This window comes from Elephas maximus, chromosome 4 (genome assembly GCF_024166365.1).
Source record: "Elephas maximus indicus isolate mEleMax1 chromosome 4, mEleMax1 primary haplotype, whole genome shotgun sequence".
NCBI classification, from domain to species: domain Eukaryota; kingdom Metazoa; phylum Chordata; class Mammalia; order Proboscidea; family Elephantidae; genus Elephas; species Elephas maximus.
In genome coordinates, this window is record NC_064822.1 from 69,969,553 (window position 1) to 69,994,349 (window position 24,797).

A 24,797-nucleotide genomic window follows, 5' to 3' on the forward strand; every position below is an offset into this window, starting at 1 on the left:
ACAGAAATGCCTGGCTTACAAGAAGACTAGGCTTCCTGTCCCCCCAGGCCACAAGTGACACTAGAGAGGAGACTTACAAAAGGAAAGTAGTCCTAATTCTGACTTCTTCCTACACAGAGCCGCTCAACTGTTTGGGTCTTCCCCAATGATCCTCTACATCCTCTACATAAATATATGGCTTTGGGGCAAATGCAAAGAAATAAGGGTTGGGATCCCTCTCTCTGTTTGTCCACAGTGTCATGTGGCAGATAAAAATTTGGCACAGCTCTTTAGTGAATCCTGTGTGGACCATGACTTTGTCTTTCTCTTCTCCCTCTCAGTATTTCTCTACCTGGGTCTTGGAGCCTAGGACACCAGATCTAGGTTCCATATAACACTCAGATACCCAGATTTGGAGTCACAAATTGGCAGGTTCTTTGGGTGGCAGCAACATAACTGGCAACATCATTTATGATCCCCTTTGCTTCTCTTTTGACCTTGGAGACATCCTCTGATTATTCCAAGGAAATATTCAAGATCTCCTGTTTGCTGCCTTAGGATCATATGCTTGTGCCAATAGCAAAGAAACAAGACTTTTAATGCAACCAGTCGATGCATTAAGAGGAATGATGCACTAGGAAGCAATGGACAGCAGGAAGGCTGGCAGAGGAAAGGCAGGTTCTGGGAAGAGGGGGTTGACTGATCAGGTCAACAGAGATAAAAATGAGAAGTCTTCCACCACTCAGCTCATCTAACCTTGTGTGTACCCATTCAGATGCAAAGAACTCAAGCCAGAGCCCAGATCAGAGGCCTCAGAGACCACGTCCTGAACAACGCCCACCTAGACCCACTCCTGATGATGGAAACCAAGGTGGTGGTTCTCAACAGACATCACCTGCACCAGGAGGCCGCCCACCACGTCCTCCACCAGGCCCATCAAGACCACCCCCACCAGGAGGCAATTCAACAAACGGCCCCCCACCTCCTCCACAAGGACCACCAAGACCACCCCAACAAGAAGGTGATCAACTACTTCATCGCCGACGTGCTCCTCAAGGCCAACCGGGACCACCCCCACAAGGAGGCGATCAACCAAACGGCCCCCCACCGCCTCCACAAGGACCACCAAGACCACCCCAACAAGAAGGCGATCAACTACTTCGTCGCCGACGTGCTCCTCAAGGCCAACAAGGACCACCCCCACAAGGAGGCGATCAACCAAACGGCCCCCCGCCTCCTCCACAAGGCCCACCAAGGCCACCCCAACAAGAAGGTGATCAACTACTTCGTCGCCGACATGCTCCTCAAGTCCAACAAGGACCACCCCCACAAGGAGGCGATCGACCAAACGGTCCCCCACCTCCACCACCAGGCCAACCACGACCACCCCAACAAGAAGGTGATCAACTACTTCGTCGCCGACATGCTCCTCAAGGCCAACAAGGACCACCTCCACAAGGAGGTGATCGACCAAACGGACCCCCACCGCCTCCACAAGGACCACCAAGACCACCCCAACAAGAAGGCGATCAACTACTTCGTCGCCGACGTGCTCCTCAAGGCCAACAAGGACCGCCCCCACAAGGAGGCAATCAACCAAACGGCCCCCCACCGCCTCCACAAGGACCGCCAAGACCACCCCAACAAGAAGGTGATCAACTACGTCGTCGCCCACCTGCTCCTCAAGGCCAACAACCACCACCACAAAGGCAACCACCCCAGTAATCTGGAATCGGGTTGCAGGTATGATTCAATTTCACTCTCCATCAAAGGCCCTAACTCCTACAGTTCACAAACTTTAATGAGTCTATGAATCAGCTGGAAACATGTTGAAATGCATAGTCCTGGACTATTTATTCTGGGATAGGGCAGCCAGGGTATTCTGATGCAGAGCACATTTTGAGAAACACTGCCCAAGATTTTGCCTTTTTTCCTGTGATCACTGGTCTTAAATTGGGTTGTTAATGGCAACGAAGGGTAGGTAGTGTTCTCTCTTGAGTTCTCTGTCTCCTCTCCTAAGACTCAATGATCTCCCAATCTCAAGCCCATCTCTCCAGTTTTCACGACGCCACTGTTTACTCAGTCCTGCCTCACACCAGGTCTCTCATATCCAATATACCAACAAATTATTACTTTAACTTCACATTGCTACACTTTATCTCGTTTCTCAAATCATCATTTTCAAGTTAATACGTACTCAAAGAAAAAAATAAAATAACAGAACAGTGAGTATGAAGTTAAATCTTAAGGCATATCCCATCCTACCCTCCACACGCCCCTCCCCAAAGCCAACAGTGGTAACTCTCTCTTCAACGTCCTTTGCAAATATTCCTGCTTTTACAAGCATATATAATACTTTTTCCACACATGGCACCGTACTTTAATGCAGATCTGTATATTGCTCTTTTCAAATGAGACTATCTCTCAGAAAACTTCCATATCAATTCCTCGGGATATTTAGAGATCTATTGAGACTTTTCTTTACGATTATATAATATTCCATTGTATGGCTATGCCATGACGTCTTTAACGAACCCCGTGTCAATGAATATTTAGGCTGATTTCACTGCTTCGCTATTCCGAGACGTTTTGCACGAATTTGAAAGACGAAAAAATATTTGTAAATTATATCTTTGAATGTTTTCAATAGCAAACGAAATCTTAAAAGAACCTAAGAATGCTCTCTTTGATTCATCTTGTAAGCAGCAATGTAGGGCGTAGTATCTACTAGGTACAAGAAAGCAGTGGACAAAAACATTAGGAAGGAAGAGAGGGTGCGAGGGAGGGAGGGAAGACGAGCTCTTGGCTACCTCATTTACAGTAATACCAGCAATGGATTAGGAACTGCCTGCCATGTCATGTCTTCCCTAAGCACCGTTTTTGACGCTTTCTTTCAGAAAGATGAATGACAAGACCACGATCCTTCGGAAAGCCACGGCGCTGGAACAAACCAGTCACAACTCTATCCTCGATATGCCAATAAAATAATCAGCATCCAATTTCTGATTTCCATCTTCATTTCTAGGGGGTTGTGAGTCTGGAATTTGAGGGCCATGAACACCAGAACCATAACATAAGGAACTTTGGGAGCCCTCCTCATTGATGCTTCCAGACAGCTTCATCCTGGGCCACTTCCCAGAAAACATCGTTGCCTTCTTCTTCATTTGGGAACAGGAAGCGATCTCTCTTCTTTCCACCTGCTATTGCCTCCTCCTTCCACCTGGCTCCCTTATCCTCAACCCAGCTGCCAAGGAGAGTTCATTTTTCTTCCCTTTCATGGTTTCTATGGCACACATGAAATTTTTTAATGTATTTCTAGGTGTTGTCCCGGGATTCTAGCAATTTTAGGGAGACAAGGCAAATATAACAAACGTGACAGAGTTGCCAAGGCTGAGGAAACCCTCAAAATTTCCAAGATAACTAATCCTGCCTTTAGGAAATGAATGTCACTTTGGGTCTCTTATTCCTGGAACACATTATACCCCCATCTTCCCTTTTTTTTCTCAACACTCAATTCTCTCCCTCTCTACGTCTCCACCATCCTTTAGCAAAACCTGAGCAGATTTCATGAAGGAGACAGCATAGCGTATGTTAAAGAACAAAGAATTTCGAGTCCTTCTGACATGAGTCTAAGTCCTAACTCTTTTTCTTACTACTTTTGGACTTTTGGCAAGTTACGTAAACTCTCAGAGCTTCAGTTTTCTCATCTGTGAAATGGGGACATTGATGATAATACCTACGTCAAAGGATGAAAGTTAATGAGATATCATGCATTAGAAGGTAGCACAGATTGCCTTCACCATTTCCTTATAATTATTGGGGGTAGGGGCAATAAACATGAAATAGGAAGGAATGAAATGCCCAAATTAACATTTTTAGCATCATTTAAAGACCTAATTAGAATATTCTCTGACAATTTTTCTTCCAGATTTTAACAAAACAGGAGAAAGAGCACTCTGTCCCTATCTTTAAAATATTTTTGTCTAATGGCTTTTTAAAAAAAAAAAGTACCTGCTAGTCTATTGTTTGATATGGAAGTTAAATTCATCACAACTTGAAATGGAAAGTTTTCTTAGAGTTCTACCAAATCAGGAAAGTGTTCGTCAATATAACAAAGTATTGCCTACACAATATTAAAGTCTGTTCAACACCCAAATAAGAGGAAAGCATTTAGAATGAAAAAGCATAACAAGACAAAAAATCTAACTTATAACAGATCCAACAGCTGGCTATCAGACTAAAACATAAACAAACATCTTATCATTCTTATCAAGAAATCATTAGAAAGCCATGCAGACTTTAAAAATGAGAAGGGAGGACTAAGCGCAGATACACTGATTTTAAAAATAATAAAATAACACTATTTAAAACAGTTCAAATCCACCAGCCGCTCCTTGGAAACCGTCTGGGGCAGTTCTGCTCTGTCCTATAGGATCGCTACGAGTCGGAAGGGAATGGACGGCACCTAACAACAACATGTAAAGCTCTATTCTGATATAAAACTTTCAATGACGTGGGCATTGTCTTACTTCTCTAGTGCTGCTATAACAGAAATACCACAAGTGGATGGCTTTAACAAAGAGAAATTTATTCTCTCGCTGTCTAAGAGGCTAGAAGTCCAAATTCAGGGCGCCAACTCCAGGAGACGGCTTTCTCTCTCTGTCGACTCTGGGCGAAGGTCCTTGTCATGACGGTCGAGGACTTTCTCAGCGCAGGGATCCTGGGTCCAAAGGACACGCTATGCTCCTGGTGCTTCTCTCTTGGTGGCATGAGGTGCCCCCGTCTCTTTGCTTGCTTTTCTCTTTTATATCTCAAAAGAGATTGCTTTAAGACACAACCTAATCTTCTGCATTGACTCCTGTCTCATTAACTTAACTATCTCTAAACCTACCTCATTAACCTCATAAAGGTAGGATTTACAGCACCCAGGAAAATCACTTCAGATGACAAAACAGTGGAACATCACACAATACTGGAAATCATGGCCCAGCCAAACTGATACACATATTTCTCGGGGACACAATTCAGCCCGTGACAGACAGAATCCTAAGATTACATAAGTTGCCAAATTTAACTCAAGAAGCTTAGGAAAACTTGAAAGTAGTTTAGAAAGGAATGGAAGAGGATCGAAAACCGTCTTAACGACCATCGCTATCTCCTCCAAAGTCAATTAAGATAGTCAATTTTACTATCTAATTGTTTATATCACCAAAGTACACAAAAGTCTTACAGTATCTGAATGGTTCCAGAACACAGAAAAAGTTAAGAAGTTTCTGAATTCATTCTGTGAGTTTCACAAAACAAAATACATAGACCTTCAAAGACATTCCATTAGGAAAAACCCTCAATAATATTTAGGCAAGCTGGCGCTGTGTTGAAAGTATAGCAGATCATGTTGAAAAAAGATTGCAAGGATGCTTCAGTATAAGGAAATTGGCCCTATCTTAGTGACAGCCTCAACAATTTCAATGAAAACCTCAAAAAAATCAGAAGGAAATTCTCTCACTTTAACCACTACAAGTTGACCAAATGACATGCAACTAACTACCGTCCTATTCTCTAGCTTCCTCTTGTTATTGTGGCTGAAGCCTCCTTTCACACTGGATTCCATATTCTGTGGTATCTACTCAAGGGTTTTGCTTCTGCAGTTATGCCCCCTTTCTCCTCTACACCTTTCATTTCCACCACTTTATGGGATCATTCCAATCAGCATCAAAAAAAGGAACCAAACCAGTTGCCATCTCATGGCAACCCCATGGGTATGAGACTAGGACTGTGCTCTGTAGGCTTTCGATGGCTGGTGTTTTAAAAGTAGACTGTTAGGCCTTTCTTCTGAGGTACCTCTGGGTAGATTCAAACCACCAGCCTCTCTTTCGGCTCAGAGCCGGGTGCCAATCAGGGACTCCGTCAGTCCTCACAAACCCGCTTTAATATCACCCATTGTTACAAAGTTCTCCCTAGACCCTTAACGCTTCGTCATCTACCACCCTTTTTCACTACTTATTTAGTAGATAAGAACTACTTTAGGTAACAGGAAAGATAACACACAATGCAGGCGAGGTCAGCACAACTGGACTAAACCAAAAGCAAAGAAGCTTCCTGAATAAACTGAATGCTTCGAAGGCCAGTGTAGCAGGGGCGGGGGTTTGGGGACCATGGTTTCAGGGGACATCTAGGTAAATTGGCATGATAAAACCTATTAAAAAACATTCTGCATCCCACTTTGGAGAGTGGCGTCTGGACTCTTCAACGCTAGCAAGCAGCCATCTAAGATGCATCAATTGCTCTCAACCCTCCTGGATCAAAGGAGAGGAAAGAACACCAAGGACACAAGGTAATTACGAGCCTAAAAGACACAAAGGGCCACATAAATCAGAGACCACATCAGCCTGAATCCAGAAGAACTAGATGGTGCCCGGCTAAAAACTATGACTGCCCTGACAGGGAACACAACAGAGAATCCCTGAGGGAGCAGGAGAGCAGTGGGATGCAGACCCCAAATACTCGTAAAAAGACCAGATTTAATGGCTTGTCTGAGACTAGAAGGACCCCAGTGGTCATGGCCCCCAGACCTTCTGCTGGCCCAGGATAGGAGCCATTCCCAAAGCCAACTCTTTAGACAGGGATTGGACTGGACAATGGGTTGGAGAGGGATGCTGGTGAGGAGTGAGCTTCTTGGATCAGGTAGACACCTGAGGCTATGTTGGCATCTCCTGCCTGGAGGGACGTCAAGAGGGTAGAGGGAGTTAGAAGCTGGGGAAAGGGACACGAAGAGATAGAGTGGAGGGAGGGAGCAGCCCTCCCATTAGGGGCAGTGCAACTGGGGGTATATAGCAATGTGTATGTAAGTTTTTGTGTGAGAGACAGACTTGATTCGTAAACTTCACTTAAAGCAAAATAAAATTTTTTTTAATTTGTTAATTTGAAAAAAAAGAACGTTACACAAAAAATTTTCTTGTGTTTAAGATCTGAGAAAATGACGCCAGCACAAAAATAACAGAAAAATGGAAGATCAATACAATGCAATTGGGGCTCTGAAGGGGATATCAGACTATCTTACTGAAGTGCGTACCTGAGGCTACTAAACTGTCAGTGGGGTGATTAGAAAATATTTCCTAGAAGAAATAAGGCCCAGACTGAATCTTATGACCATTCTGGAAAATGGGAAGGGCATAAGAGAAGTCTTAGAAGCGTAAAACAATGGTTCATTCAAGAAACACATTATACCCCGTTTTCCCTTTTCTTATCAGCACTCAATTCTCTCCCTCTCTACGTCTCCACCATCCTTTAGCAAAACCTAAGCAGATTTCATAAAGGAGACAGCATAGCGTATGTTAAAGAACAAAGAATTTCGAGTCCTTCTGACATGAGTCTAAGTCCTAACTCTTTTTCTTACTACTTTTGGACTTTTGGCAAGTTATGTAAACTCTCAGAGCCTCAGTTTTCTCATCTGTGAAATGGGGATATTGATGATAATACCTACGTCAAAGGATGAAAGTTAAAGAGATATCATGCATTAAAAGGTAGCACAGATTGCCTTCACCATTTCCTAATAATTATTGGAAGAGCAATAAACATGAAGCAGGAAGGAATGTAATGCCCAAATTAACATTTTTAGCATCATTTAGAGATCTAATTAGAATATTCCCTGACAATTTTTCTTCCAGATTTTAACAAGACTGAAGAAAGAGCACTCTGTCTCTATCCTGAAAATGTTTTTGTCTTACCTTTTTTTTTTAAAGTACCTGCTAGTCTATTGTTTAATATGGAAGTTAAATTCATCACAACTTGAAATGGAAAGTTTTCTTAAACTTCTACCGAGTCAGGAAAGTGTCCATCAGTATAATGAAGTATTGCCCACACAATATTGAAGTTTGTTCAACACCCAAATAAGAGGAAAGCATTTAAAATGAAAAAACATAACAAAATAAAAAATCTGATTTATAACAGATTTGATAGCTGCCTATTAGACTAAAACATAAAGAAACAAACATCTTATCATTCTTATCAAGAAAACATTAAAACGCAATGCAGACTTTAGAAATGAGAAGGGAGGACTAGGTGCAGATACACTTATTTTAAAAATAATACAGAGTTCAAATCCACCAGCTGCTCCTTGGAAACCCTATGGGGCAGTTCTGCTCTGTCCTATAGGGTCGCTATGAATTGGAAAGGAATGGGCAGCACCTAACAACAACAACAGCAACATGCAAAACTCTATCCTGATATAAAATTTTCAGTGACATGGACATCGTCTTAGTTATCTAGTGCTGCGGTAACAGAAATATCACAAGTGGATGGCTTTAGCAAAGAGAAATTTATTCTCTCACTTTCTAAGAGGCTAGAAGTCCAAATTCAGGGCGTGCCAGCTTCAGAGGAAGGCTATCTCTCTCTGTCGACTCTGAGGGAAGGTCCTTGTCATCATGGTCGAGGACCTATTCAGTGCAGGGACCCTGAATCCAAAGGACATGCTTGGCTCCTGGTGCTCCTTTCTTAGTGGTATGAGGTTCTGCTGTCTTTTCATTTGCTTCTCTCTTTTATATCTCAAAAGAGATTGATTCAAGACAGAAGCTAATCTTGTAGATATGGTCTTGCCTCATTAACATAACTGCCACTCATCTCACCTCGTTAACATCATAGAGGTAGGATTTACAACATAGAGGAAAATCAAGTCAGATAACAAAATGGTAGACAATCAGACATTACTGGGAATCACAGCCCAGCCAAATTGATACACATATTTTGGGGGGACACAATTCAATGCATAACCAATACTATTCTAAGATTATATAAATTACCAAGTTTAACTCAAAAAGCTTAGGAAAACTGAAGTAGAAAATAGTTTAGAAAGAAATAGAAGTGGATAGGAAACTATTTCTAACAACCATCACTATCTCCTCCAAAGCCAATACATAAACAATTTTATCATCTGTTTATATCATGAGAGTACCCATAATTCTTATAATATTTGAATTTTTCTAGAACACAGAAAAAGTTAAGAAGTCTCTAAATTCATTGTGAGGTTCACAAAACAAAATTTATACACCTTCAAAGATATTTCTTAAGAAAAAATCTTCAATAATATTTAAGCAAGTCAGCACTCTATTAAAAGTACAACAGATCATGTTAACAAACATTTGCAAGGATGGTTCAATATTAGGAAATTAGCCCTATCCTAGTAAAAGCCTCAATGATTTCAATGAGAAGCTCAAAAAATCAGAAAAGGGAGCTCTCTCACCTTAACCACAAGCACATTGAGCAAACTACATGCAACTATTGTCCTATTCTCTAGCTTCCCTCCTGTTATTGTGGGTGAAGCCTCCTTTCACACTGGATTCCGTAGTATGCTGTCTACTCAAGGGTTTTGCTTCTGCCATTGCCCCTTTCTCCTCTATACCTGCCATTCCTGCCATTTTATGGGCTCATTCCAATCAGCACCAAAAAAATACAAGTACCAAACCAGTTGCCATCTTATACCGACCTCAACGGGTATTACAATAGAACTGTGCTCCTTACATGTTTAATGGCCAGTTTTTTGAAAGCAGATTGTTAAGCCTTTCTTCTGAGATACCTCTGGGTGGATTCAAACCACCAGCCTCTCTTTTGTTTGGTAGCCGAGTGCCATTCAGGGACTCCTTCAATTATCACAAACCTGATTTCATATCTCCCATTGTTACAAAGCTCTCCCTTGATCCTTAATGCTTCTGCATCTACCACCCTTTTTCGGTCATCTTTATTGCAAAATTCCTTAGAAACACTGTCTATAGTTATTGCCCTCCACCTCTTTACCTCTCATTTTCTCTTCCACAAAGAGGCTTTAGGACTCACCACTCCACTTTTGTCAAGGTCACCTTCATTCTACCAAATTCAATGCTTGGTTCTGAGTTCTCATTTTATCTTTAGTAATTTAACACCATTGATTACTCCCTTCTTTTTAGATACACTTTATTAACAGCTTCTGCTACATCACAGTCTCCTGCCTCCCTTTCTTCTCTCAACAACCACAAACTTATCCCTCCCCAAGTCCTCCCCACCTTAGTAAGTGGCATCTACATTCATCCATTTGCTCTAGCCAACTAGGAGTCACTCTATATCCCTCTCTTTTCCACACACACTACTTTATATCTGGTTCAACACTGAAGTTCTATTATTATTATTAGTTGCTGTTGAGTCACCTCCAACTCATAGCAACCCCGTTTAAAGCAGAATGAAATACTGCCCAGTCCTGCACCATCTTCATGATCATTGGTATGCTCCAGTCCATTGTTGCAGCCACGGTGTCTTTTGAGTGCCTCCCAACTTGAGGGAGGGAGGGGGCTTATCTTTCAGCACTATATCAAACAAGATTCTGTTGTGATTCACAGAGTTTTCATTGGCTAGTTTTCGGAAGTAGATCACCAGGTCTTTCTTCCTAGTTTGGAAACTCCACTAAACATGCCCACCACGGTTGGCCCTGGTGGTACTTGAAATACTGTTGGCGGTTTTTTTTTTTTTTTTTTGGTTTTTTGGGGTTTTTTTGTAGCATCCAGTATCATGGCAACATGCAAGCAACTACAGAGACAAACTCACAGACAGGTAATGTCCACATTCTATTAGCACTACCTTAAAATTAATCCCAAATATAATTATTTCTCAACACTTTTACCATTATCAGTCTATCTAAGCACCATTTCTAGTTTACTGTAATGGAAGCTCCACTCTTCCCCTGCCCCTATCACAATCAATTCTCCACAGAACAATCATTTTAAGATCATGTCACTCTTCTTTTCAAAAATTTACGCTGGATTTCTACTATTTTTATTCTATCAGAACAAAATCCAAATGTGTTACTATGGCCAAAGCCCCACATGATTGGGCCCCTGCCTTCTCTGACATCTCTATACCTATTTACTCCATTCTAGACTCACTTCATTGCTGATGTCAGATGGATCCTGGCTGAACGCAGGGAATACCAGAAGGATATTTACCTGTGTTTTATTGGCTATGCAAAGGCATTCAACTGTGTGGATCATAACAAACTATGGACAACATTGCAAAGAATGGGAATTCCAGAACACTTAGTTGTGCTCATGAGGAACCTTTATACAGATCAAGAGGCAGTTGTTCAGACAGAACAAGGGGATACTGTGTGGTTTAAAGTCAGGAAAGGTGTGCTTCAGGGTTGTATTCTTTCACCAGAACTATTCAACCTGTATGCTGAGCAAATAATTTCAGAAGCTGGACTATATGAAGAAGCACAGGGCACCAGGATTGGAGGAAGGTTCATTAACAACCTGCGTTATGAAGATGACACAACCTTGCTTGCTGAAAGTGAAGAGGACTTGAAGCACTTACTAATGAAGATCAAAGACCACAGCCTTCAGTATGGATTGCACCTCAACAAAAAGAAAACAAAAATTCTCACAACTAGACCAATGAGCAACATCATGATAAACAGAGAAAAGATTGAAGTTGTCAAGGATTTCATTTTACTTGGATCCACAATCAACAGCCATGGACGCAGCAGTCGAGAAATCAAAAGATGCATTGCATTGGGCAAATCTGCTGCAAAGGACCTCTTCAAAGTGTTGAAGAGCAAAGATGTCACCCTGAAGACTAAGGTGCACCTGACCCAAGCCATGGTATTTTCAATCGCATCATATGCATGTGAAAGCTGAACAATGAATAAGGAAGACCAAAGAAGAATTGACGCCTTTGAATTGTGGTGTTGGCGAAGAATATTGAACATACCATGGACTGCCAAAAGAACAAACAAATCTGTCTTAGAAGAGGTACAGCCAGAATGTTACTTAGAGGCAAGGATGGTGAGACTGTGTCTTACATACTTTGGACATGTTGTCAGCAGGGATCAGTCCCTGGAGAAGGACATCATGCTTGGCAGAGTACAGGGTCAGCGGAAAAGAGGAAGACGCTTAACGAGGTGGATTGACACAGTGGCTGCAACAATGAGCTCAAGCACAACAACGACTGTAAGGATGGCTCAGGACCGGGCAGTGTTTCGTTCTGCTGTGCACAGGGTCACTATGAGTCAGAACCAACTCAACGGCACCTAACAACAACAACAACAGACTCACTTGCCTTCTTAGCATTCCTGCAACATACCAAGCTTTCTTCCATCTTTATTAAACATGCTTCCTCACTTTATTCAAACCTCTGCTCAAATGTCAACTCCGTGAAGCTTTCTTTGAATATCCATACGCATATCAAACAAAAAAACAAACCCATTGCTGTTATTTCCAACTCACGTAACACCATGTGTTACATGTTGGAACTGCTCCATAGAGTTTTCATGGCTGTCATCTTTATGCAAGAAGCATCACCAGATGGAAGGAAAACACAGAGTCACTGTATTAAAAAGAATTGGTGACATTCAATCATTTCAAGAGGTAGCATATGATCAAGAACCGATGGTACTGGAGGAAAAACTCCAAGAGGCACTGAAGACACTGGCAAACACCAAGGCTCCAGGAATTGATGGAATACCAATTAAGATGTTTCAACAAACAGATGCAGCAGCACTGGTAGTGCTCACTCATCTATGCCAAGAAATTTGGAAGACAGCTACCTGTCCAATCAACTGGAAGAAATCCATATTTACCCCTATTCCAAAGAAAGGTGATCCAACTGAATTCAGGAATTATTGAACCATATCATTAATATCACATGCAAGTAAAATTTCACTGATCATTCAAAAGGAGTTGCAGCAGTACTGCCAGAAATTCAAGCTGGATTCAGAAGACGGTGTGGAAAGAGGGATATCATTATTGATGTCAGATGGATGTTGGCTGAAAGCTGAGAATATCAGAAAGATGTTTACCTGTGTTTTACTGTGTATGTAGCAGCATTCAACTGTGTGGATCATTAAAATTATAGATAATATTTCAAAGAATGGGAATCCAGAATACTTATTATGCTCCTGAGGAACCTCCACATACATCAAGAGGCAGTCGTTCGAACAGGACAGGGGGACACTGTGTGGTTTAAAGTTGGAAAATGTGAGCTTCAGGGTTGTATCCTTTCAACATACTTAGTCAATCTGTATGCTGAGCAAATAATTGGATTATCTGAACTATACGAAGAAGAACGAGGCATAAGGATTGGGGGAAGACTCACTAACAACCCATGTTACGCAGATGATACAAACTTTCTTGCTGAAAGTGAAGAGGACTTGAAGCACTTACTAGTGAAGATCAAAGACCACAGCCTTCAGTATGGATTACACCTCAACATAAAGAAAACAAAAATCCTCACAACTGGACCACTAACCAATATCATGATAAACAGAGAAAGGATTGAATTTGTAAAGGATTTCATTTTACTTGGATCCACAATCAACAGCCATGGCAGCAGCAGCCAAGAAATCAAAAGATGCATTGCATTGGGCAAATCTACTGCAAAGGACCTCTTTAAACCGTTAAAAAGCAAAGATGTCACTTTCAGGACTAAGACGCACCTGACCCATGCCACAGTATTTTCAATCTTCTCATATGCATGCGAAAGCTGGACAATGAATAAGGAAGCCCAAAGGAGAATTGTGTCTTTGAATTATGTTGTCATCGAAGAATACTGAATATAGCACGGGCTTCCAAAAGAATGAACAAATCTGTCTTGGCAGAAGTACAGCCAGATGCTCCTTAGAGGCAAGGATGGTGAGACTTCATCTCACATACGTTGGACATGTTATCAGGAGGAATCAATCCCAGAAAAGGGCATCATGATTGGTAGAGTACAGAGTCAGTAAAAAAGAGGAAGACCCTCACTGAGATGGATTCACACAGTGGTTACAGCAATGGACTCAAGTATAACAGTGATCATGAGGATGGCACAGGAAAAGGCAGTGTTTCTTTCTTTCTGTTGTACACAGGGTCAAAAAGAGCTGGAACCCACTCAATGGCACCTAATAACAACAACAACATTTACAGTAGCAGATTACCAGACCCTTCTTCCACAGTACCACTGAATGGGTTTAAACCACTAACCTTAGGTTAGTAGTTGTTAGAAAACCATTTGCACCATCCCAGGGGCCTTATTCATTGTTGTAGATTGAATTGTGTCCCCACAAATATGTGCTAGAATCCTAATGCCTATACCTGTGGATGTAGTTCCATTTGAGAATAGGATTTTGTTTGTTATTTTAATGATGTCATATTAGTGTAGGGTTTGTCTTAAACCTACTCACTTTTGAGATATGAAAAGAGCCAATTAGGCATACAGAAGCAAGCACAAATAGGGGAAAGATAGATGTCACTTGGAGATCTCCAAGGAACACCACGAAGATGCTAAGGATGCTGAGACAAGGATTTTCCCCCAGAGCAAACAGAGAGCCTTTCCCTAGAGCCGGTGCCCTGAATTCAGACTTCTAATTTCCTAAGCTGTGAGAAAGTAAATTTCTGTTCATTAAAGCCACCCACTTGTGGTATTTTTTGTTACAACAGCAGTAGCAAACTAAGATACACACATGCATAAAAGCAAAGACCAAACTGGTTGCAATTAAGTCAATTCTGACTCATAGAAACCCTATAAGACAGAGCAGAACAGCCCCTTTAGTATTTCCAAGGCTGCAATTTTTTATGGACGCAGACTGCCACATCCTTCTCCCATGAAGTGGCTGATGGATTAGAACTGCCAGCCTTTCAGTTAGTAGCCAAGTGTTTAACCACTGCCACACAGCTCCTTCACACATATACATGAACACCTTCAATTTCCTTAAACTACTTTAGTTTTTTAATCAAAACAGTCATTACTATGAGAAAGCCAGCCTCCAAGATCCCTGCCTGCTGGTGTTTACATCCTGCATAGTCCACTCCTAACTGCATAAGAGTTCGTCTGTGTAACCAATAGAATACGGCAGAAGTGACAGTATGTGACTTCTGAGGTTAAGTTATAAAAGATACTGTGGTTTCATTTTGGCCACTGTCTTGTGTTTTCTGTCTCTCTCTTTGTTTCTCTCTCTCTCATCACTTGCTTTGCAGGAAACCAGCTGCCATAATGAAAAGCCCTATGAAGAGACTCCACCCTTTACAAGTAATGCTCTTGGAGCCTGCCTCATTTGGCTTCAGAGAGGAGAAAGCACCTAGAGGGGAGGAGAAGGAAAAGACTCCCAACTCCAGTCCTGCACTCTCCACTTGATCTCTGACAAAAACTTTACTCTCTCCAAATTGTTTCTAACATGGGCAGAGCTGAGGGGAAATGATGAGGCTGGGTCTGCTTCGTTCTCATACGACCTGCAGGGAGGTCGACAGCTCCAGGAGCTAAGGGCTATTTGGTAATCATTTTTCTAGGTATAAATTGAAAAAATTAAAAAAGCAAACCCACTGCCATCGAGTCGATTCTGGCTCCCAGCAACCCTATACGGCAGAGTAGAACTGCTCCATAGGGTTTCCAAGGCTGTAAATCTTTACAGAAGCAGCCTGCCACATCTTTCTCCCACAGAGCACAGCAGCTGGTGAGTTCAAGCTGCCGACCTTTTGTTTAGCAGCAAAAGGCTTAACTACTGCACCACCAGGGCTCCCCTTTTCTAGGAATAAGAAGTGTTCATTGACTTTTGGGCATAGTCACCAAAGTCAACACTATTCTCTAACTAAAACCATCTGGTACTTGTACTTATATTTCCTTCCTTGCAAAACTTTTTGTTTTCCTGGATTTAATAATTATCTCTTTTTCCTCATTTATTTTTTTTTTTAATATATAAGTCTTCCTACAACTTCCAGCAAGCCTGCAAAATTCCTCTCAATATAGTTTTTCTCACCCTTAAGCCTGTCAAATAATATCCTTTTATCCTGGAAATTTCCTCTCTTACCTCTTAAGTAGGAAGACTTACACCCTGAGTCCATGCTCTCTTCTTTCTTGGTTTTTGCCTTTGTTTGGTAGAGCACTTCCTACTGTAGCTGCTTGCTAATGGGTGCATCAGAGGCAAAATACATTGTGTTTTTTTTTTTTTTTATGTCCGAGAATGTCTTTAATTTATGCTCACAGTAGATTAATAATCTGGCTGATTATAGGGAAATAAGAGCTGTTACACAAACAGACATAGCACACCCATGTTCACTGCAGCATTGTTCAAATAGAAAAAAGGTGGAAACAACTTAGATGCCCATCAACAGATGAATGGATAAACAAACTATGGTATATACACAGAATGGAGTACTCCACAATGATAAAGAACAATGATGAATCTGTGAAGCATCTCCCAACATGGATGAATCTGGAGGGCATTATGCTGAGTGAAATAAGTCAATCACAAAAGGACAAATATTGTATGAGACCACTATTATAAAAACTCATGAAAAGGTTTACACACAAAAAGAAACAATCTTCAGTGGTTATGAGGGAGAGAAGGGGTGGGGATGGAAAACATCAAATAGACAATACATAAGCAGTAACTTTGGTGAAGGGTAAGGCAGTATGCGATACTAGGGAAGCCAGCATAACTTGTGCAAGGCAAGGTCATGGAAGCACCGTAGACACATCCAAACTCCCGGAGGGACTAAATTACTGGGTTGAGGGCTGTGGGGATCATGGTCTTGGGGAACATCTAGCTCATCTGGCACAACATAGTTTATAAAGAAAACGTTCTACATTCTACTTCTGTGAGTAGCATCTGGAGTCTTAAAATCTTGTGAGTGGAAGACAGCTAAGATACTCCACCCCATGTGCAGCAAAGGAGAACGAAGAAAACCAAAGATACAAGGGAAAGATCAGTCCAAAGGACTAATGGACCACAACTCCCACAGCCTCCACCAGACTGAGTCTAGCAGAACTAGGTGGTACACAGCTACCACCACTGATTGCCCTGACAGGGATCACAATAGAGGGTCCTGGACAGAGCTAGAGAAAAATGCAAAACAAAATTCAAATTCACAAAAAAAAGACAAGACTGGAGGCGGAGCCAAGATGGCAGAATAGACAGATAATTTCGGTGAGCGCTCTTTATAACAAAGACCTGAAAAAACAAGTGAAACAAGTATATTTGTGACAAGCTGGGAGCCCTGAGCATCAAAGGCAAGCTCAGACAACGAACTGAGGGGCAGGGGGAGGAAGAGACCATTCAGAAGCGGAGGAGGAGTTACCAGACATGAATCACAGGGAGCCCTCAGGCACCATTCCCGGAGTGGTGGCGGAGGCGGGCTGGTACTAGCATTCGCCCGCAGTTTCCTCAAGGAGAAGCAGCCAGCTGCACAGCCTACTCACACCTCTGGAACCTGAGAGGAACGGAGCTCTTGGAAAAAGCTAAGTACTTGCATGTATTTTACTGCGTCCCCCCACCACCAAACAGACTTCAGCGGCTGAATCCCTGAGCCTGAGGTAGGCCCTGTAGAGCACCTAGAGCCATCCTCCCAGCCTTGGGGAAGGAAAAATTTGCAATTAGGGGGAAAAGATAATTTGCTAGCTCCATTAACCGGGGGAGATCAGGAAAGAAGTGGCTCCTGGTCAGGCATAAACTGTCCCTCGACATTGAGCAACTTTCCCTTCTGCGTGGACCTGTGTGGGCCTATTTTGGGAGAATAGGTCCTTGTTGGCAAACTCCAACCATCTCAGCTGTGCAGTGGAGAGTTGGGTGTTTGACGTTTGACATTGCTTTGCCCATTAAACAAGATCCTCACTTACCCATATCAGGGACCTAAGGACTGTTAGCTCCACTCAGGTCACCCAGCCACCCGCGACAGGGGTCCAAAGATAACTGGTACCTTCCAGTTCTTAAAACCAAAAACTTTGGGTGCCCACAGTCTGTCTGCAGAACCCACCCACTTGCACACTCTAGGGAAAAGGGACGTGTTTTCCTCAGAGACACTCAGGGGTTGTTTCTCTGCCCCCTGCCTTGTTCAGAGTGTGACCCCCTGCTGCAATCAGGTACCAGTATATACGGCAATCACCCCTGCCCCTCTAAGACTGTAGGAGAGAACCTGTACCACACACTTGATGATCAGCTACCTGGAAACCCAAGCTGAATTCATACAAGAAAACTGAATGGACTCCTAGACTGATATACCGATAACAGCTCTAGCCAGCTGGGGATGGGACTTCAGAGCTCCAAAGGTGAAAATAATCAAGCTAGCTCACTCAAGCAACCCATACGGGTATACCAAAACAAAACACAGCAAGCAGCTACAACACAGTAAGCAAGCATAAACTAATACAATAACTTATAGATAGCTCAGAGACAAAGTCAATATCAAGTCACATAAAGAAAAAGACCATGATCACCTCAACAAGCTCTCAAAACAAAGAATCCAGGCATCTTCTAGATGAAAATGCATTCCTGGAATTATTGGATGCAGAATACAAAAGTTTAATATACAGAACCCTTCAAGACATCAAGAAGGAAATCAGGCAATACGCAGAACAAGCCAAGGAACACACAGATAAAGCAATTGAAGAAATCAGAAAGAGTATTCAGGAACATAATGAAAAGTTTAATGAGCTGGAAAAATCCATAGACAGACAGCCATCAGAAATTCAGAAGATTAACAATAAAATTACAGAAGTAGACAACTGAATAGAAAGTCAGAGGAGCAGAATTGAGCAAGTAGAAGCTAGAATTTCTGAACTTGAAGATAAATCACTTGGCACTAATATATTTGAAGAAAAATCAGATAAAAGAATTTTAAAAAATGAAGCAACCTTAAGAATCATGTGGGACTCTATCAAGAGAAATAACCTACAAGTGATTGGAGTACCCAAACAGGGAGGGATAATAGAAAATACAGCGAAAATTGCTGAAGATTTGTTGGCAGAAAACTTCCCTGATATTGCGAAAGATGAGAAGATATCTATCCAATATGCTCATCGAACTCCACATAAGGTATATCTGAAAAGAAAGTCACCAAGACGTATTATAAGCAAACTTGCCAAAACCAAAGATAAAGAGAGAATTGTACGAGCAGCGAGGGATAAATGAAAAATCACCTACAAAGGAAAGCCAGTAAGAATAAACTCAGACTACTCGGCAGAAACCATGCAGGCAAGAAGGCAATGGGATGACTTATATAAAAAACTGAAGGAAAAAGATTACCTGCCAAGAATCATACATCCAGCAAAACTCCCTCTTAAATATGAAGGTGAAGTTAAGACATTTCCAGATAAACACAAGTTTAGGGAATTCGTAAAAACCAAACCAAAACTACAAGAAACACTAAAGGGAGTTCTTTGGTTAGAAAATCAATAATATCAGGTATCAACCCAAGACTAGAATACTACGAGAGCAACCAAATGTCAACCCAAAAACAGGGTAACAGTGATGTTATTACATAAAAGAAGACAACATTAAAACATTAAAAGAGGGATTAAGAAATGTAATCATACACCTCTCATATAGAAAGGAAGATATGGCCATACAAAGAAATAAAAGTTAGTTTTAAATTTAGAAAAATAGGGGTAAATAATAAGGTAACCACAAAGGAGACAAACTATCCTGCTCCTCAAAATAAAATACCAAAAAAAACAACCAAACCCAGTGCCGTCAAGTCGATTCCGACTCATAGTGACCCTACAGGACAGAGTAGAACTGCCCCGCAGAGTTTCCAAGGAGTGCCTGGCGAATTCAAACCGCCAATCCTTTGGTTAGCAGTCATAGCACTTAACCACTACACCACCAGGGTTTCCTGAAATAAAATACAAGGGAAAAATACAGACTCAGCAGAAACAAAATCAACAACAACATGAGGAAAAGACAATACATAAAGAAAATCTACTCATCACATAAAATTAAACGGAAAAAAGAAACTGTCAACAACACACACAAAAAAAGACATCAAAGTGATAGCACTAAATTCATACCTAATCATAATTATGCTGAATGTAAATGGACTAAATGCACCAATAAAGAGACAGAGAGTGGCAGAATGGATTAAAAAACATGATCCGTCTATATCTTCCCTACAAGAGATACACCTTAGACTTAGGGACACAAACTAAAACTCAAAGGATGGAAAAAAAATATATCAAGCAAACAACAATCAAAAAAGAGCAGGAGTGGCAATATTAATTTCTGACAAAATAGACTTTAAAGTTAAATCCATCAGAAAGGATAAGGAAGGACACTACATAATGATTAAAGGGACAATACACCAAGAAGATATAACCATATTAATTATTTATGCACCCAATGACAGGGCTGCAAGATACATAAAACAAACTCTATCAGCATTGAAAAGTAAGATAGACAGCTCCACAATAATAGTAGGAGACTTCAACACACCACTTTCGGAGAAGGACAAGACATCCAGAAAGAAGCTCAATAAAGATGCAGAAGATCTAAATGCCACAATCAACCAAATTGACCTCGTACACATATACAGAACACTCCACCCAATAGCAACCAAGTATACTTTCTTTTCTAGTGCACGTGGAACATTCTCCAGAATAGATCACATATTAGGTCATAAAGCAAGCCTTAGCAGAATCCAAAACATTGAAATATTACAAAGCATCTACTCTGACCCTAAGGCCATAAAAGTGGAAATCAATAACAAGAAAAGCAGGGAAAAGAAATCAAAAACTTGGAAATTGAACAACACCCTGCTCAAAAAAGACTGGATTATAGAAAACATTAAGAATGGAATAAAGAAATTCATAGAATCCAATGAGAATGAAAACACTTCCTAACAGAACCTTTGGGACGCAGCAAAAGCAGTGCTCAGAGGCCAATTTATATCAATAAATGCACACATACAAAAAAAGGAAAGGTCCAAAATCAAAGAATTATCCCTACACCTTGAACAAATAGAAAGAGAGCAACAAAAGAAACCCACAGGCACCAGAAGAAAACAAATAATAAAAATTAGAGCTAAACTAAATGAAATAGAAAACAGAAAAACAAAAGAATTAACAAGACCAAAAGCTGGTTTTTCGAAAAAATTAACAAAATTGATAAACCACTGGCCAAACTGACAAAAGAAAAACAGGAGAGGAAGCAAATAACCCAAATAAGAAATGAGAGGGGTGATATTACAACAGACCCAACTGAAATTAAAAGAATCATATCAGATTACTAAGAAAAACTGTACCCAAATTTGAAAATCTAGAAGAAATGGATGAATTCCTAGAAACACACTACCTACCTAAACTAACACAAACAGAGGTAGAACAACTAAATAGACCCAAAACAAAAGAAGAGATTGAAAAGGTAATCAAAAAACTCCCAACAACAACAACAAAAAAAAACCCTAGCCAGGACGGCTTCATTGCAGAGTTCTACCAAACTTTCAGAGAAGAGTTAACACCACTACTACTAAAGGTATTTCAGAGCATAGAATATGATGGAATACTCCCAAACTCATTCTATGAAGCCACCATATCCCTGATACCAAAACCAGCTAAAGACACCACAAGAAAATTATAGACCTATATATTTTTTTATCCCTCATGAATGTAGATGCAAAAATCCTCAACAAAATTGTAGCCAATAGAATTCAACAACATATCAAAAAAATAATTCACCATGACCAAGTGGGATTTTTACCAGGTATGCAGGGATGGTTCAACATTATAAAAACAATTAATGTAATCACGAATCACATGATTTTATCAATTAATACAGAAAAGGCATTTGACAAAGTTCAACACCCATGCGTGATAAAAACTCTCAGCAAAATAGGAACAGAAGGAAAATTTCTCAACGTAATAAACGGCATTTATACAAAGCCAACATCACCCTAAATGGAGAGACCTTAAAACATTCCCATTGAGATCGGGAACCAGAAAAGGATGCCCTTTATCACCACTCTTATTCAACATTGTGCTGGGAGTCCTAGCCAGAGCAATTAGGCTAGATAAAGAAATAAAGGGCATCCAGATTGGCAAGGAAGAATTCAAAGTATCTCTGTTTGCAGATGGCATGATCTTATACACAGAAAACCCTAAGGAATCCCCAAGAAAACTACTGAAAGTAATAGAAGAGTTCAGCAGAGTATCGGGATACAAGATAAACATAAAAAATCAGCTGGATTCCTCTACACCAACAAAAAGAACATCGAAGAGGAAATCCCCAAATCAATGCCATTTACCGTAGCCCCCAAGAAGATAAAATACTTAGAAATAAATCTTACCAGACATGTAAAAGACTTATACAAAGAAAACTACAGTACGCTTGTGCAAGAAACCAAAAGAGACTTACATAAGTGGAAGAACATACCTTGCTCATAGATCGGAAGATTTAACATTATAAAAATGTCTATTCTACCGAAAGCGATCTATACATTTAATGCAATTCTGATCCAAATCCCAACGACATCCTTTAATGAGATGAAGAAACAAATCACTAACTTCATATGGAAGGGAAAGAGGCCCTGGATAAATAAGGCATTACTGAAAAAGAAGAACGAAGTGGGAGGCCTTACTTTACCTGATTTTAGAACATATTATACCACCACGGTAGTCAAAACAGGCTGGTACTGGCACAACAGCAGATATATGGACCAATGGAACAGAATTGAGAATCCAGGCATAAATCCATCTACATATGAGCAGTTGATATTTGACAAAGGCCCCAAAACAGTTAAATGGGGAAAAGACAGTCTGTTTAACAAATGGTGCTGGCATAACTGGATATCCATCTGCAAAAAAAAAAAAATGAAAAAAGACCCATACCTCACTCCATGCACAAAAACTAACTCAAAATGGATCAAAGGCCTAAATATAAAATCTAAAACGATAAAGATCATGGAAGAAAAAATAGGGACAATGTTAGCAGGCCTAATACATGGCATAAACAATATACAAAACATTATAAAGACTGCAGAAGAAAAACTAGATAACTGGGAGCTCCTAAAAATCAAACACCTATGCTCATCTAAAGACTTCACCAAAAGAGTAAAAAGACTACCTACAGACTGGGAAAAAGGTTTTAGCTATGACATTTCTGATCAGTGCCTGATCTCTAAAATCTACATGATACTGCAAAAACTCAACTACAAAAAGACAAATAACCCAATTAAAAAATGGGTAGAAGATATGGATAGACACTTCACTAAAGAAGACATTCAGGTAGCTAACAGATACATGAGGAAATGCTCTGGATCATTAGCCATTAGAGAAAAGCAGATCAAAACTACAATGAGATTTCATCTCACTCCAACAAGGCTGGCACTAATCCAAAAAACACAAAATAATAAATGTTAGGCTGTGGACAGATTGGAACACTTCTACACTGCTGGTGGGAATGTCAAATGGTACAACCACGTTGGAAATCGATTTGGCGCTTCCTTAAAAAGCTAGAAATAGAACTACCATACGATCCAGCAATCCCACTCCTTGGAATATATCCTAGAGAAATAAGAGCCTTTACACGAACAGATATATGCACACCCATGTTTACTGCAGCACTGTTTACAATAGCAAAAAGATGGAAGCAACCAAGGTGCCCATCAACAGATGAATGGATAAATTATGGTATATTCACACAATGGAATACTACACATCGATAAAGAATCTGTGAAACATTTCATAACATGGAGGAACCTGGAAGGCATTATGCTGAGTGAAATTAGTCAGTTGCAAAAGGACAAATACTGTATGAGACCACTATCATAAGAACTTGAGAAATAGTTTAAACTGAGAAGAAAACATTCTTTTGTGGTTACGAGATAGGGGAGGGAGGGAGGGCGGGAGAGGGGTATTCATTCACTAATTAGATAGTAGATAAGAACTACTTTAGGTGAAGGGAAAGATCGCACGCAACGCAGGGGAGGTCAGCACAACTGGACTAAACCAAAAGCAAAGAAATTTCCTGAATAAACTGAATGCTTCGAAGGACAGCGTAGCAGGGGCAGGAGTCTGGGGACCATGGTTTCAGAGGACATCTAAGTCAATTGGCATAATAAAATCTATTAACAAAGCATTGTGCATCCCACTTTGAAGAGTGGCCTCTGGGGTCTTAAACGCTAGCAAGCAACCATCTAAGATGCATCAATTGGTCTCAACCCACCTGGATCAAAGGAGAATGAAGAACATCAAGGACACAAGGTGCTTACGAGCCCAAGAGACAGAACGGGCCACATGAACTAGAGACTACATCAGCTGCCCTGACAGGGAACACAACAGAGGACCCATGAGGGAGCAGGAGAGCAGTGGGATGCAGACCCCAAATTCTCATAAGACCAGACTTAATGGTCTGACTGAGACTAGAAGGACCCCGGTGGTCATGGCCCCCAAACCTTCTGTTGGCCCAGGACAGGAACCATTCCCGAAGCCACCTCTTCAGACATGGATTGGACTGGACAATAGGTTGGAAAGGGATGCTGGTGAGGAGTGAGCTTCTTGGATCTGGTGGACACTTGAGACTATGTTGGCATCTCCCACCTGGAGGGGAGATGAGATGGTGGATGGGGTTAGAAGCTGGCGAAATGGACACAAAAAGAGAGAGTAGAGGGAGAGAGCGGGCTGACTCATTAGGGGGAAAGTAATTGGGAGTGTGTAGCAAGGTGTATGTGGGTTTTTGTGTGAGAGACTGACTTGATTTGTAAACTTTCACTTAAAGCACAATAAAAATTATTAAAAAAAAAAAAAAGCCAGACTTACTGACCTGACAGACACTGGAGAAACTCCGAGAGTATGGCCCCCAGACACCATTTTAGCTCAGTAATGAAGTCACTTCTAAGGTTCACCCTTCAGCCAAAAATTAGACAGGCCCAGAAAACAAAATGAGACTAAAGGGGTACACCAGCCCAGGGGCAAGGGCTAGAAGGCACGAGAGAACAGGAAAGCTGGTAATAGGGAAACAAGTTTGAGAAGGAAAGAGTGTTGACATGTTATGCAGTTGGTAACCAATGTTACAAAACAATACATGTACCAATTGTTTAATGAGAAGGTTGGTTGTTCTG

General features: G+C 41.0%; 1 pseudogene; it reads left to right on the forward strand.

The window, feature by feature from the left end:
- Positions 1-754: 754 nt before the first annotated feature.
- The window catches only part of LOC126076265 (ubiquitin-conjugating enzyme E2 Q1-like), a 49,986-nt pseudogene continuing 25,943 nt past the window's right edge, over positions 755-24,797 (forward strand).